We start from the raw sequence: 14,663 nt of genomic DNA, 5'->3' as shown, positions 1-14,663 counted from the left end.
GCGACAGGTGGCACCGGCAATCATACATTTCAATGCGTCCCCTGTTGCACAACTCGCTGCCGGTGCTCGTCGATGGCAAGCTGTACTTAGTGACCAGCGGCCGTGGATACCAACAACTTCGAAACCGTAACCCTAGCGAGATGCTGGCGGTCGACGTGGCGACCGAGGAGTACCACATGCACAAACTCCCAATCGAGGACAAATTGTGGGTCGTCGATTTCTAAATATTTGTGGGTCGTCGGGCTAGGATACCACGTGCCCTCTGCTTAACTCATCGGGCTAGGATAGATTTCTTATTTTCAATTGTGGGTCGTCGCCAGCCTACATCTAACTTTGCATGTCCTCTCTTTCTCTCTTAATAGTAGTACAAGACTCTGGGATGCTCTTGCATGTTCTTGAAAAAATAATCATGTATACACTGAGCTATCTCAAATCTTGAGGCAAGTATCAACACCTCTTGGAGTGCAGGGTTGAACTCACCATAAACATATATATACTCCGCTGTCCATGCTTTGCTCCACGCTTTTGTGCGGGAACTTGTTAAAAAATACATAAATATATGCTAGAATAACTAATTTAATGAAAAGAAAATATAATCTTGGAAATCAAATAAAACAATGAAGCGTCTAAAAAATAAAAGAAGTCTAAATTACTGTATATATACTTAGTCTCTGTATTAATATTGTAACATTGTATTGTACCTCTTGGTACCTCTATATAATGAAAGAGCCACACCCCGTTTAGGGTGTCGAGCAAGTTCCCAACATATTATGTTTTACATGGTATCGGACTAGGGTTTCGATATCTTCCGCTGCTCCCGCCGCCGCCGCCGCCGGTGCGCCGACTTCCGTCGCGCCGGCCCTCGCTCCTATGGCGCCGTTCCTTGCCTCTCGGCCCCTTGCGGCGGCCTACGGAGCCCTGCCGCCGACCGAGTCCCCGATCGGATCGAATCCGTCGGCGGATTCCTCTGCTGAGTTTGCTGCATCGCCGTCTCATGGCGTTGCCGTAGCCGCCCTACGGCGTCATCACGCAGCCGCCCGTTGGCGTCGCTCCTGCCTCGTACGGCGCGCCACCGGTGGCCCAGGGCTCCCTTCAGCCGCCGCCGTCCTCCTGGCCAGGAGCGTCCTACGTGGCGCCGCATCATCACCAACCCTATGCGCCCCCCTCGCCACATCACTACGGGCCGCCGTCGGCACCGACCTACTCGGCGCTGCCACCGCAGCAGCCCTACCTGGCGCAGCCACAACAGCCTACGCGGCGTCGCCGCGCCAGTCCTACCCCGCGCCGTCCGGGTTCGTGGCCGCACCGCCGCAACCATCCTACGGGGCCGCGACAAACTACAGTGCCGACGCCCTCGTTCCTGGTGCTCCTGGCGTCTACTCGGCAGGTGCTCCTCATCCCGAGACAGCCCTGTCGATGGGTCTCTACGCACCACTGATGCATGCGCACGCCGCTCAGGTCGCGGTGCCATCACCGTTCTACTTCTCGCACCTGCTGTCGGTGAAGCTCGCGCCGGACAACTACCTGTCCTGGCGTGCCCAGGTGTTGCCTCTTCTGCGCAGTCGCTATCTGGAGGGCTATGTTGACGGATCCATCCCGTGTCCGCCCCCTCATCACCCGGCGTATCATACATGGGTGGCCCAGGATCAGGCCATCCTCTCTGCCATCCAGTCCTCGCTCACTCCGAGCGTCTCGTCGCTGGTCATCTTCGCTGCTACATCCCGGGAGGCGTGGGCGGCGCTTCACACCAGCTTCGCCTCGCAGTCTCAGGCGCGTGCTCATTCTATACGCACCGAGCTTGGTGAGACCAAGCTTGGTGACCTCAGCATCACGGACTACTTCAACAAGATGCGGGGTCTCGCCGACACATTGGCCTCGGTTGGCCAGCCTCTGCAGGATGAGGAGTTCACCACTTTCGTCCTTAACGGGCTCGATGATGATTATGACAATATCTTGTTGAGAACGTTCATGGCCGTGACGATCCACTTCCACCTCGCGAGCTGTATGCCCGACTCCTTGGCCGTGAACAGCGCATCAAGGCACGCCGTGTCTCACCGGGCTTCGCCTCTGCCAATGCCGCGACTCGTGGCAAACCTCAGTGGTCTTCATCTTCAGGTGGCAAGCCGGCACCGTCTTCACAGCCGGCCTCGCGTGGCAATGCGCCATCCATCACGGGTGGCAACCGGCCGGTTGCTTGCTGCTCCTCCTGTGGTGCCCCGCAGGCCTGCCAGCTATGTGGCCTTGAGCGCCACATTGCCTCTCGCTGTCACCGTCGCTACAAGCAAGATTTTCTGGGCCTCGGCAACAATGGCAAAGGAAACGACAAGCAGGCCGCCGCCGCCGTGACTAGTCATGATCATGGTCGCACTCCGTCCTACTCCATTGATCCAACATGGTATATGGACACCGGAGCTACTAACTACCTCACTGGCGAGATGGGCAAGCTCTCTACTCAGGAGCCATATCGTGGTCATGATCAGGTGCACACCGCCAGTGGAGCAGGTATGCGCATCTCTCATGTTGATCAGGCTTCTCTCCTTGCACACAATTTTCGCAAACTTCATCTTTCCAATGTTCTTCGTGTTCCCTCTGCTACGCGTAGTTTGTTGTCTATTCCTCAACTTACACGTGATAATAATGTCCTTGCTGAGTTTCACCCTTTTCGTTTCTTTATCAAGGATCGGGACACGAGGGCCGTTCTGCTTAGCGGTCGTCTTCGCCATGGCTTGTACGCACTTGATGCACCACACACACCATCCATGTAGTCTTCTCCTCAGGCGTTCAGTGGTGTTCGTGTGTCGCCTACGCACTGGCATGCGCGCCTTGGTCATCCTGCGGCTCCTATAGTTCGTCATGTGTTGCATCGTCATGAACTACCAGTTGTGTCCAATAAATCTGCTGAAACCGTTTGTGATGCCTGTCAGCAGGGCAAGATTCACCAACTTCCGTTTTCAGAGTCTAGTCGTGTTGTGAAACATCCTCTTGAGCTTGTGTTTTCCGATGTATGGGGTCATGCCCAGACGTCTGTTAGTGGCCACAATTATTATGTCAATTTTATTGATGCTTATAGTCGGTTACTTGGCTGTATCTTATTAAGCGTAAGTCTGATGTGTTCGATGTTTTTATCCAGTTTCAAGCACATGTTGAGCGTCTCCTTAAGCAGAAAATCATCCATATTCAATCTGACTGGGGAGGTGAATACCACAACCTCAACTCCTTTTTTAACAAACTTGGGATTTCTCATCGTGTGTCTTGTCCTCATACACATCAACAAAATGGAACTGCCGAACGTAAGCATCGTCATCTTGTTGAAACTGGCCTAACCTTGCTAGCTCATGCATTCGTTCCGTTTCGGTTTTGGAGTGATGCTTTCTCCACAACCTGTTTTCTCATAAATAGGCTTCCCTCACGACTCCTGAAAATGCAAACTCCGCTTGAACTCTTGCTCCAAGAGATTCCAGACTACACTTTTTCAAAGTGTTCGGGTGTGCATGTTGGCCTCACCTTCGCCCATATAACAAGCGTAAGCTAGAGTTTCGGTCTAAGAAGTGCGTCTTCCTGGGGTACAGTTCTCTTCACAAAGGGTACAAATGCCTTCATGTTCCCACAAATCGCGTTTACATCTCTCGTGACGTTGTGTTTGATGAAAACGTGTTTCCTTTTCGCGAACTTCCGACAAACTCTACCACTCCCTCACAACCGGTGCACATGTCCATACCTTTGCCTGATCAATTCGTGGATGTTGCATATGCCCCTATATTTTGCCTAATCATGCTGCAGGTATTGGACGCGGCGCTCGTCTTGAGCTTCTTTATGAACAGGAAACCGATGCGGCAGCTCCTAGTCGGGATGTGCATGTGCCATGCATATCGGGTGCGACCCGCGTACCCGCCCCTACGCCGCCCCTGGAGGCTGCCATGCGGGCGCCGGTCTCGCTGGCCCACGGGTGGCCTCGCCTGGTCCTTCAGCTGGCGCCCCGCCTGGCCCCCGGATGGCCTCGCCTGGCGTGCCGCTGGCCTCGCCTGGTCCATCGGCTAGTGCCCTGCCTAACCCACAGGGGGTCACGTCCAGCCTGCAACCGGCCTCGCCCGACCTGGTGGCATCTTCGCCTCGGTCGGCGGTTGCTTCGACCGGTCCGGAGCTGGACCCGGTCAGTCCCGTCTCGGCCGCTAGTGGGCTGGCCTCGCCTGGCTCCCCATCGCCAGGGAGCTCTAGTGCGAGCTCCTCCGATGCTGAAGCTTCGTCTCCATCACCTGTTGCGTCGGTATCACCGGCACGGCCTGTGGTCCCCCTTCGTCCTCGTACACGGAGTCAATCTGGCATTTTCTGTTAGAAGGAACGCAAGGACGGGACTCTGGGATGGCTAGCCGCGTGCATGGCTCACACTGCTCCTGATCCCACTGCTGAGCCTCGACACTTCCAGGCTACACTGAGTATTCCTCATTAGCGCGCTGTTATGGAACGGGAGTTTCAGGCTCTTCAGAAAAATGACACTTGGCAGCTTATTCCTCCAGTATCTGGTGTCAATGTCATTGATTCCAAGTGGATTTTTAAAGTCAAGAGACATGCTGATGGTTCCATAGAACGCTACAAGGCACGGCTTGTTGCCAAGGGCTTCAAACGGAGGTATGGTCTTGATTATGAAGACACGTTCAGTCCAGTTATCAAGCCTACTACCATTCGCTTGTTGTTGTCTCTTGCTGTCACTCGTGTATGGTCTCTTCGTCAGCTTGATGTGCAGAATGCTTTCCTCCATGGAATTCTGGAGGAGGAGGTTTATATGCGTCAGCCACCTGGATTTGTTGATCCTGCACGCCCTCGTCATCTCTGTCGTCTGACTAAGGCGCTATATGGACTGAAACAGGCTCCTCGTGCATGGCATGCTCATCTTGGCTCTGTTCTTCGAGCACTTGGGTTTACTCCCTCCACTGCAGACACATCGCTGTTTCTTCTTCAGCGTCCTGAGGTTACGATGTATCTCCTGGTTTATGTTGACGATATCATTCTCATCAGTTCATCCCATGCTGCTGCTGATCGTCTTGTGGTTGCACTCAGTGGTGACTTTGCTGTCAAGGATTTAGGTGCTTTGCATTTTTTCCTTGGTCTGGAGGTTTCACGTTCTTCTGCTGGTTTGACTCTTACACAGAAGAAGTACTCCTTGGACTTGTTGCGTCGTGCTGGTATGCTGAAGTGCAAACATGCTATTACTCCGATGTCTGCCACTGATCGGTTATCTGCCCTTGATGGAGATTCTCTCTCACCTGAGGATGCTACTGAGTATCGCAGTCTCGTTGGTGGTCTGCAATACCTTACTACTACCAGGCCTGATATCTCCTATGTACTCAACCGTGTGTGTCAGTTTCTTCATGCACCCAGGACATCTCATTGGTCAGCTGTGAAGCGTATTTTGCGTTACATATGTCTTACTGCCTCCTATGGTTTGCTTCTTCAGCCTGCGCCGTCGTGTGAGCTCTCAGCTTTTTCAGATGTTGATTGGGCTGGTAGTCCTGATGACAGGCGATCCACGGGGGATATGCGCTATTTCTGGGTTCTAACTTGATCGTCTGGAATGCTCGAAAGCAGATCACAGTGTCTCGCAGTAGTACTGAAGCTGAGTACAAAGCAGTTGCTGATGCCACTGCTGAAATCATAAGGGTCCAGTCTCTGTTGAGAGAGTTGAGGGTGGCTTCACCTCGTCCTCCGATTCTGTGGTGTGATAACATTGGTGCTACATATCTTTCATCTAATCCAGTGTTTCATGCTCGGACGAAGCACATTGAGGTTGACTATCATTTTGTTTGGGAACATGTTGCACAGAAGCTACTTTGTATCAAGTTCATCCCGTCAAAGGATCAACTTGCTGACATCTTCACGAAGCCTCTTCCACAACCACAGTTTGTAGGCTGTAGGTGCAATCTTAACTTGCTTTGTACTTCAGGCCATAGTTAAGATTGAGGGAGGGTGTTAGACTGTATATATACGTAGTCTCTGTATTAATATTGTAACATTGTATTGTACCTCTTGGTACCTCTATATAATGAAAGAGCCACATCCCGTTTAGGGTGTCGAGCAAGTTCCCAACATATTATGTTTTACAGATCTGGCAGTGCCGCTAATGCAAAAAGAATTATAATTTATAAGTTAAATACATGGCTTGCTTATGTGACGGACATAAATGCATGGTTTAGTGGGACACTAAGGTGGACTCTATGCATCATGCATGTTGAGAGAAGACTTAAATACATGGCTTAGTCGGGATGCTGAGGTGGATTGTATGATTGTTGAGAGAATTGAGATGGACTTTTAAGAACACTAGATGACCAGTTGCGCCAAATGGCGCAAAGACCTGTTTAAAACCATGTTTGTGTTAAAAATATTTGCAATTTTTCAATAACCGTATATTTGAGTACATTTGGTAAGAACTTATACCCCTATATATAAAGGAAATTAAATGCAAATATTTTATTAAGGTAATAATGCCACAAATTAGATCATCGGTAGGTCAAGATAGTTGAGTCTACAATTAGGAATTCTGAGTAGCTATAAACTTGCAACTAAAAAATAGTAAACACAAGTGACAATAAAATGTACTTAATACATGAACTCGTGAACATTGTGTACAGAAGTTAATAGAAATAGTAGTCAATTACATCATATAATTTGGTTCTATACTCTTTTGTGTATATATCCTAAATGTTACCCCTTTGTGATCAACTCTTTGTCCTTCGAATCAAATGGCACAGCTACTGCCCCTTGTGGAAAAAGAAAGGACTCTCTAATACTCATAAATGTAAAAGGAAAACATCATGTGATGCATCTCAATCTGCGCAAAACAGTATATTCAACAAGAGCCCCCTCTCCAATCCCCTGCCTCCTCTTCTCCCAATCCCCGCCTCCTCCTCCCCAATCCGCCGCCTCCTCTTCTCCTTCCCAATCCTTGAGCCCTCGCCACGAAGAAGCCACGGGGGGACTGCACCGCCGCTTACCTCCGCCCGCCTCAGTTTGTTTTTCACTCCTCCCCCTTTCTGCAAGGAAATGCCGCAGTTGTTATTCTGGTTAACTATGGCCTTTCTTAATTCTATGTAATAGTCCTTGATATAAAGACAACTCGAATCAAAAGAAAGCTGGGTAAATACTTTCAAAGCATCCATATGGTGTGCACAAGGACATCAATACAAAGAGTGATATAAAATAATAAGAAATTTAGGTTCATTTATGTTATTCCAAGCCAAAATGCCCCTGCCAAAGAGTAGCTGTACCAGCAAAATAAACATACCAGGTTTTTTTGGAACAAAGCAGTAAAGTGCCCATGGCCAAGCCACAAGAACAAACGACCAAACACATTACCGCTATTTGTACGCTATTGCTACAATAGAATGAGATTTTTTTTCTTAATGTTCTTTCTCTCGATGAAAAGACATGATGTTTGCATTATAGAATAAGATGAAACGATGATAAATTAGTTGTAGCGTGGACTTATGACTCTAAGTGGAAAGTACCAATTGAGCATAGAGATTCATGCATTAGAGGATAGTGGGTTTCAGAGATATTGTGTAGTTCCCAGACCAGCAGGCAGCCGACCAAGTGTCCGGTTGTACCTCCTCGGTGAATCCAGACCTTGGGCAGGTTGTCCATGGACGCCCTTGGCATATGCCGTTGGTGGCTTCGATCTCAAGAAGTCCAGTGCATTCATCTGTGTTTAGAGAGACACGACACTGTCGGACTAATGCAACAGCGTGTAGGTACCAAAGGCATGACAGGGAAAGTTCAGCAGACCTCATGCTGTAATGTCAGCTAAGCGACTTTCTACTGAGGAACAAAACTACAAAGTGGTGTTATAACAAACTGGGTTCTGGGTTCTGGTAAATGAATCAGCAAGGGTCCAATCAGAAGCTAACATTCTTTATAGGTTTTGGTACTGACCACAAAAAGAAAAAACTGGAAATTTTACTTATGCGCAGTATAGTGCCTGGCCATCAATATTTTTGCATCAAACATCACAGAATCCTATAAATACATATATCAAAAAATTCTTCTAATACTCTAGTAACATAATCTAATAATTAACATATTAACTACACTATTGTATTGTCAATAACGCTAAAAAGCTAAGAAGACGAGACATGGAGGTCAGGGAGGAAGTGGCAGCAACAAGGACGTACACACAAGGATACTGGCAGATTCCTCTTACCTTCCCATGGCTGCATCCTTTGTCTCGCCACTGAGGGCTGCCGGTGCGAGCATGCCTGAGTGACCAGTGTAGTAACCAGGATACATTTTCCCAAAATCACCCATGGGATGCTACATGATAACGGAGTTCTGAATGTAACTCACATTCATTTGAAATGCAGGTCCTATTATCAATCAAGTTCTGTAAGTACAACGTTTATTATGAAAGATCATATAAATTCAATTCCTTTAAGCTGGAAAACACTTTGGACCATACAATGATCAACACTACTAATCCATGGATAGCAATATTTGTAGCCTGAGTGCTTAGCAACCTAGCGTCTCTGAGCATGATTACAAAAGTTCACGTTTTATGCATTCCATGTCCTTTCTATATGGAAATGGACCTTCAAAGTGCTTCATCAACTGTTTATCTACTTGCCAAAAGAATGCATGCCTTCTGTCCACCCTTAAACAATTCCCTTTCCCAGCTTCTTTTTCTGGACTTGTAACAGCAGATACCACCCAAAGAATGTTAAAAACTCATGTATGCTCTTTTCTTCTTCTGAAATTACTGCTAAGCATTATTGATTATCATCATTACCATACATCAATTTTGGCTTATCTGACGCCTAACACATTAATGTTATTTCTAGTATGTTCAGGTAAATCAGAAATTTGGTTTTCTAGCTAAACTCAAGATGACCCTTTTCAAGGTTATCTAGTTTTCAATTGTACCAGGACTCTAAGATGGCATTTCTAGTATGGTGAGGAATATTACCTCGTGATCTAACCAACTCTTCATGGTGGGCGTTTTTGGTGGTTCCGGACGCACTGTAAGGTTGAATCAAGCACATCAGTGCAACATCAGTTCAGTACTAAAATGTTAACTGCCTCCCTGAATTTTAACAGAAAGTATAACAGTGAAGAAAGTTACCTGCAACGCATATGTCAGTCGGATGTTCTCTTCGATGATGTCTTGTCTATAGGCTCAAGCTTTTGATGCAGCATCAACCAAATCTTGTTGCTGCCAATCAAATGCCTGAAAACAATGCGTTATAGAATTAGTCTAGTTTACTACAAGATTAAATATGCAATGCGCTTTTCCAAAACATGTTCCTCATTAAGTATTTTGGCTTCGAAACACCAGACATCAGACCAAGACAGTCCAGTTAGATTTTGTGGATGCATATCGAAAAGCGAAAACCGAGGATGTGGAAGGGGGTAAAAAAGGTAATGTAATATTTTGTATGCAGTATGCATGGTACCTTCACTGAATAGTCAGCAAGCTGACTTCTTAAAAGTGCAATCTCTTCTTCATGTTCTTTAACCTTAGTAAGAAGCCTGTGGAAAGAGGGAAATATCTTCATCAGGAACATCACATCCCATATGCCTGCGAGTACAGAGCAAGTGAATTATACATACCTGCTTCCAGATGATATTTGAGCTCATCTCCATAGCTTGCCTGGCTAAGTTGATCCTGGTATCATACTCTCCTTTGTGGTGCCTGAAAGGAAAGGCTCTTTTCTGTATCACACAGCTCTTCAGGCAAAAAGATGCATACATACAGGACAGAAAACGTTCAGGTGGCGTTAACACGTGGTGGAGGTACCTAGTTGTGCGAGAGGGAGCGAGACGACAGGGTAGAGAACTGAGAGCGCACACCAGCCTCAGCAGCGAGCTGCTCCCCTGATGGCTTTCTGGACATTCCACTGGATTGGTCGTGCAACGTCTACTCCCCATGTTCGGCAGCTCCATTCTGATGACCAGGCAGAGCGCCTTGAGAACTCGGCAACGAAGAAGAGTCACTACTGAGAAACCTTGGGTCCTCTACCATCTTATTCCCGACCGACACGGTTGAGTAAGAGTTTATGCACGCCTCGGACCTTTGGTAGCAGAATAAAACATTATTATTTCTATCTGATGATAAGAAAGCAGAGTAACATGTAGACACAACTGTACGACATGGATGTGGTACCAACTTAATAATGTCTATTCTCGTTTTGATGTGCAAAAGAGGAAAACCATGGAAAGCAAAGGATAAAAAAAATTAGCTCTCATTTTGCTTCTCAATCAGTTTTGGAATAGGATATCTTTGTACGATGCTTGGTTCAGTTGAGAATATAGCAAGAAACAACATCAGCCTACTCTGTAATCTCACTCCTTTGTTTGCGTGTTACTTCCCTAAAGCTAGTGCCATGTGGAATCTTTCTCTACAGTTCATTTGTATATAGAGGGGAACAATTTGATATTTTTCGCATGAACGCACCAATTTTAATCTACAACCAGAGACCATACAAAAGAGACCAAGGGGATGTTTTACCCTACCTACATGATACATCTATAAACAACAAAACTACTCTAGAAATCAACTAAAAGTAGAATGGCATCTGCATGAAAGCAATATATTCTGACTTGAGGTATGTTATTAACCCCGTGCTTGTTCCGACAAAAGACTGAGCCCTTCATAAAGCTTCGGGGCTACTTGCAGTCACATAATGAGCCAAGCGAGTCAACAGATTACTACCCGTAAATGTTAACATTATAATAGCAAAGCACCTGAGTCAACAGAGTCCTACATGCAAATGATTGTAAAACATGGCAACCCAATGCCACCCTGCTGTTCAAGCATTTCTTTAATGGTCCAAACAATTGCTTCACCTTCACGATCAGGGTCAGATGCGAGAATCAAATTCTCTGTTTCAGATTAGCATACTGGGAAATAGAACTACCTTTTATTAAGGACCAGTTGTTAAAGCCTGAATTGTTTTTAATAAAAATGTTATGTCAATTTCTTGAATTTCTCATCCTTAACATAGAGATGTTAAGTGTCAGACCTGGGGTAGTTATTAAAAGCAGATTGTGATTTGAAAGAGTTGAGCCGGGGAAATCATCCCCACCAATTGCAATTCTTGAATAGGTTAAGAAAATGATAGCATGGGAGCACTATTCATGTGAATCGGTAAATGTGACATTTACATTTATTCACAAACAAGGTACCTTCATAAGCACCATCAGTCACTCTTGCAATGGTGTTGTACAGATCATTCACATGCCACCCTATTGAAATAATGGAAGTTCAGTTTGTAAATAGTAATCAAAATATACAGTTGACAATATATACTAATCAGTAGTCTAGCTATCTTTCTCCCTGGCATTTTCTCTCTCACTCTTCTCCCTCTTAATCTCTCTGACTTCTACCAACATACGTACATATATATCCATCTAAAATGATCTGCTCTAGCAAAAAGCAACTATAATGAAAATGCATGAGAAACTTAATGCATATCTTGTTTATGGCATCCTCCCAGGCAAGGAATCATACTATCAACTAAATCATAAGTTGAAACATGGGGTGGAGGTAGAAAAATTGCAACCTGGACATATCCATCTATAGCTTCTTGTTCATTCTTTCTGCATTTTCTTCTATTGCAGTGCTGCAAATCACACGGAAAATTAAGTGAATTAATTAGCTCATTTTAGGGAAACACAAAGAATGCATGCGCATCAGCCCGTTAAAAATATAAAAGCAATGTACACACTAACCTGGCTGGCTGTACTCCTCCCCTGAAGTTTGAACACAACTAAAACACTCCATCCATAATATTTTTATCTAGTCAACATAGTAGTATAGCATGTACTTCCTTCAATTATCTTTTTCTTCACTAACTACAGTAAGTTGGCCGCGGAGAGAAAACTAAAGCATACCCACATCAATTATTGACAACAAAAGGATGAAAACAGCATGTCATTCATAATGCTTACCCTAAGCTGGACCGAAAATAATAAACAGATCCACTATAAATAACAAAGCTCATGGAGATGGATCTAATAAAACAACATAGAGGCGGCCAGTAGTATGTGGGGCGGAAAAAACTATGCGACATATGACAGCTAGAGCATCAAAGAATAAACATGGCTTATTGTCTTACCTATTCTGAATTTCTATCATCTTAAATCTGTAAAGAACACATTTTTTGAACTTCATGAGCCACCATTGTAACCAATGACAACATGAGTCCTGCCATAATGCCATTAACTAAATTATGTCATCACCTGATGTAACACACATATATATATATATATAAATATATATATAGGAGAAAAGGCATTCAGACTTGAACATGACTGAAACGGAAGAGGGATTAGTTAAAAACAGAAATTTTATTAAGTGTTTATTTTTGGCATGGCCACAAGATACATACTGACAGTGCAGGTCGCGCCCAGGCGGAGGCCGAGGAAGAGCTCCTTTCAAGTGATCAAGGGCAAGAGCTAAACGTCGGGAATGAAAAGGAGGAGATAATCAAGCATAAATTAGTTGCCACACGGTCCTCTAGTGGTTGACAAAAGCACAAAAATTACCATGCATATACTAATCATTTGAATTTATGCCTCAAAGGTAAATAAAGAACAAAAGCTTAAGCACAACCACTGATTTCTACCTCCTCCCCAAAACAAAGCATCTGAGTTGTATTAATCTGCAAGCCTAGATTTCCATGTACTTTGGTATGGTGAAAACAACCATATCTAAGATGAACATGAATCATCATATTCTGTGGAAAAATATTACAGCTAGCTCATACAGAGGCATGACCAACATCTTCTACATGACCAACACCATGTACTGGTCTGACCAAAGGTAAAAACAAACACTTTTGAGACCTTCATTTACAAATCTAGCTTTTGTCAGTAGTTAATAGGAGTATAAAATCATGCCATGTGATCTATTACACAGAAAAAATCAAACATCAAAATGCAGGAACGAACATGATTGTATTGAGAGAGAGAGAGAGAGAGAGAGAGAGAGAGAGAGAGAATTCACACTGTTCTTCATCAAAATTCTTCTACTCTTCACAAGTAACCAGAAATTGAGAAATCAAATTAGGTTTAAAAAACTGGAAGAGGAAGATGTGAGAGGACGACAGCCTAGATTGGAGAGGAGGAGGGGAGAAGAGAAGGGAAGGAGGAGGGGCACGGCCGCTACCTCTCGACGTGCGCGGCTCTAGAGGGTCGCTCGCCTCCAACCCTCGCGTACGCTGCCATGACCCTGTCCAGATCGATTGAAGAAACTTGGATGGCCGCCATCTGCCCAATGGACGAGCGCCCCCAGCTTCTCCCGCCTGCACGAGCCTGCCGGGCCCTTCTCTTCCATGGAGGTCATTGCCGTTCCGGTCGACACCCCACAGGCCACTGCTGCCCTTCCGTCCGCCGCTACGCACGCCGGGCCCACGTCGATGACCACCGTCGTCTGCATCCATGCCGTCAACACCTGCCTTGACCCTGCCCCTACTCCCGCCGCTGCTCGCCACTACTGCGACCGTCCCGCTGGGCATGGATGGGACAGGGGAGCGCATGGGAGGAGGAGAGATGCATACGGGAGCTGGAGGGGGACGCGGGGCTCGAGGAAGGAGAGGATTTGGCCGGTGGGGGCGAGGCCCTGGCGACATCGAGGAAAGGAGAGGAGGAAGCGGCGGTGGCAGGAGAGGAGGCGCGGGTTAGGTCACGGCTCACGGGCATCGCTACCTTTTGTCCTCCCTTTCCTCTCTGCTCTCTCGCTCGCTTCTCTGTTTTCTCTCGCTCGCTCGCTTCTCTGCTCGCGCACGCACGCGTAGGACGCAAAACCGGGCCCAGACGTCATCGACAGAGGCTAGGCAGGAAACAAGGTGAAACCGAACGCGATTTCCAATTGCTGGTCGCGTGGATGGCCTGAGAGGGGCTGCTATCCTAGCGTCCTTTATAAGTTAAATGCTAAGATGTAGGATTCCTAGTTGCATTGCTGTCACTTATAAATTTCCTATTGTTTGTGGAATATTGTTTTAGCCGTTCTTTGAAGAGTACGTGGGCAGGAACTGTCTTTTCCTTCCTATGATTGTAGCGTTTGTAGGCGAGCTCCAGATTACTATTAGAAGGAAATTGAAATGTGCGCCTTTCGTCAAGTTGTTTCTCAGGATTATCATGATACACAATCCATGAATAATTTTGAGTCTGACCAAGAATTTATACTAGTCATCATGTCCAATAATAAAAAGAAAGTAACCAGGTTATACATACCTCCACTATCAATCCTATATCTTTACCTACTAATAAAGCAAATTGAGTTTCTTTCGTCAAAGTCCCTCTATTTCAGAGAATTCAACACGCAGTCTTGTTTTAAGTTAAAACAAAGCGTTATTTTCGTATTTTACACAAAAGTCTCTGTCTTTTCTTGAAATCAACCCGCCGTCCGGATTTAAGTCACACCCGAACCGTTATTTTTATATTTTTCGAAACCCCCCCTGATGTTTTAGGTAATTCACCTGCGGATCATATTTAAGTCAAACAAATGCTTTTTAAAATCATTCATATCTTTTAAACCGTAACTCCGATTTGAACATGTTATATATGAAATTTGATTAGAAAAATATGTAGAATATGAATATGAGATTATTTTTACCTGTTAAGTATTTTTAAATATTATTTTGGAATATATTTGATTCAAACCAAATGATTTTCTA

The 14,663-nt window shown here is 45.7% G+C and overlaps 1 long non-coding RNA gene across 14 annotated transcripts; it reads right to left on the bottom strand.

Moving 5' to 3' along the window:
- Nucleotides 1-6,575: 6,575 nt before the first annotated feature.
- Nucleotides 6,576-13,711, bottom strand: LOC123047351 (uncharacterized). 14 transcript variants are annotated; one of them, XR_006422963.1, is made up of 13 exons: nucleotides 13,154-13,711; nucleotides 12,375-12,441; nucleotides 12,102-12,190; nucleotides 11,547-11,866; nucleotides 11,170-11,229; nucleotides 9,782-10,055; nucleotides 9,595-9,676; nucleotides 9,438-9,513; nucleotides 9,107-9,211; nucleotides 8,951-9,003; nucleotides 8,192-8,354; nucleotides 7,599-7,693; nucleotides 6,576-7,025 (listed from the first exon to the last, which is right to left on the bottom strand). It is a non-coding gene; the product is annotated as an uncharacterized lncRNA (long non-coding RNA). The 14 variants fall into 14 exon arrangements; XR_006422960.1 differs by having other exon boundaries at nucleotides 12,375-13,711; XR_006422956.1 differs by having other exon boundaries at nucleotides 11,547-12,190.
- Between the last annotated feature and the right edge of the window lie 952 nt (nucleotides 13,712-14,663).

This window comes from Triticum aestivum, chromosome 2B, assembly GCF_018294505.1.
Source record: "Triticum aestivum cultivar Chinese Spring chromosome 2B, IWGSC CS RefSeq v2.1, whole genome shotgun sequence".
Taxonomy (NCBI): Eukaryota; Viridiplantae; Streptophyta; class Magnoliopsida; order Poales; family Poaceae; genus Triticum; species Triticum aestivum.
The sequence above is the reverse complement of the archived record's forward strand: the minus strand, read 5'-3'. Positions and strand labels throughout refer to the sequence as shown.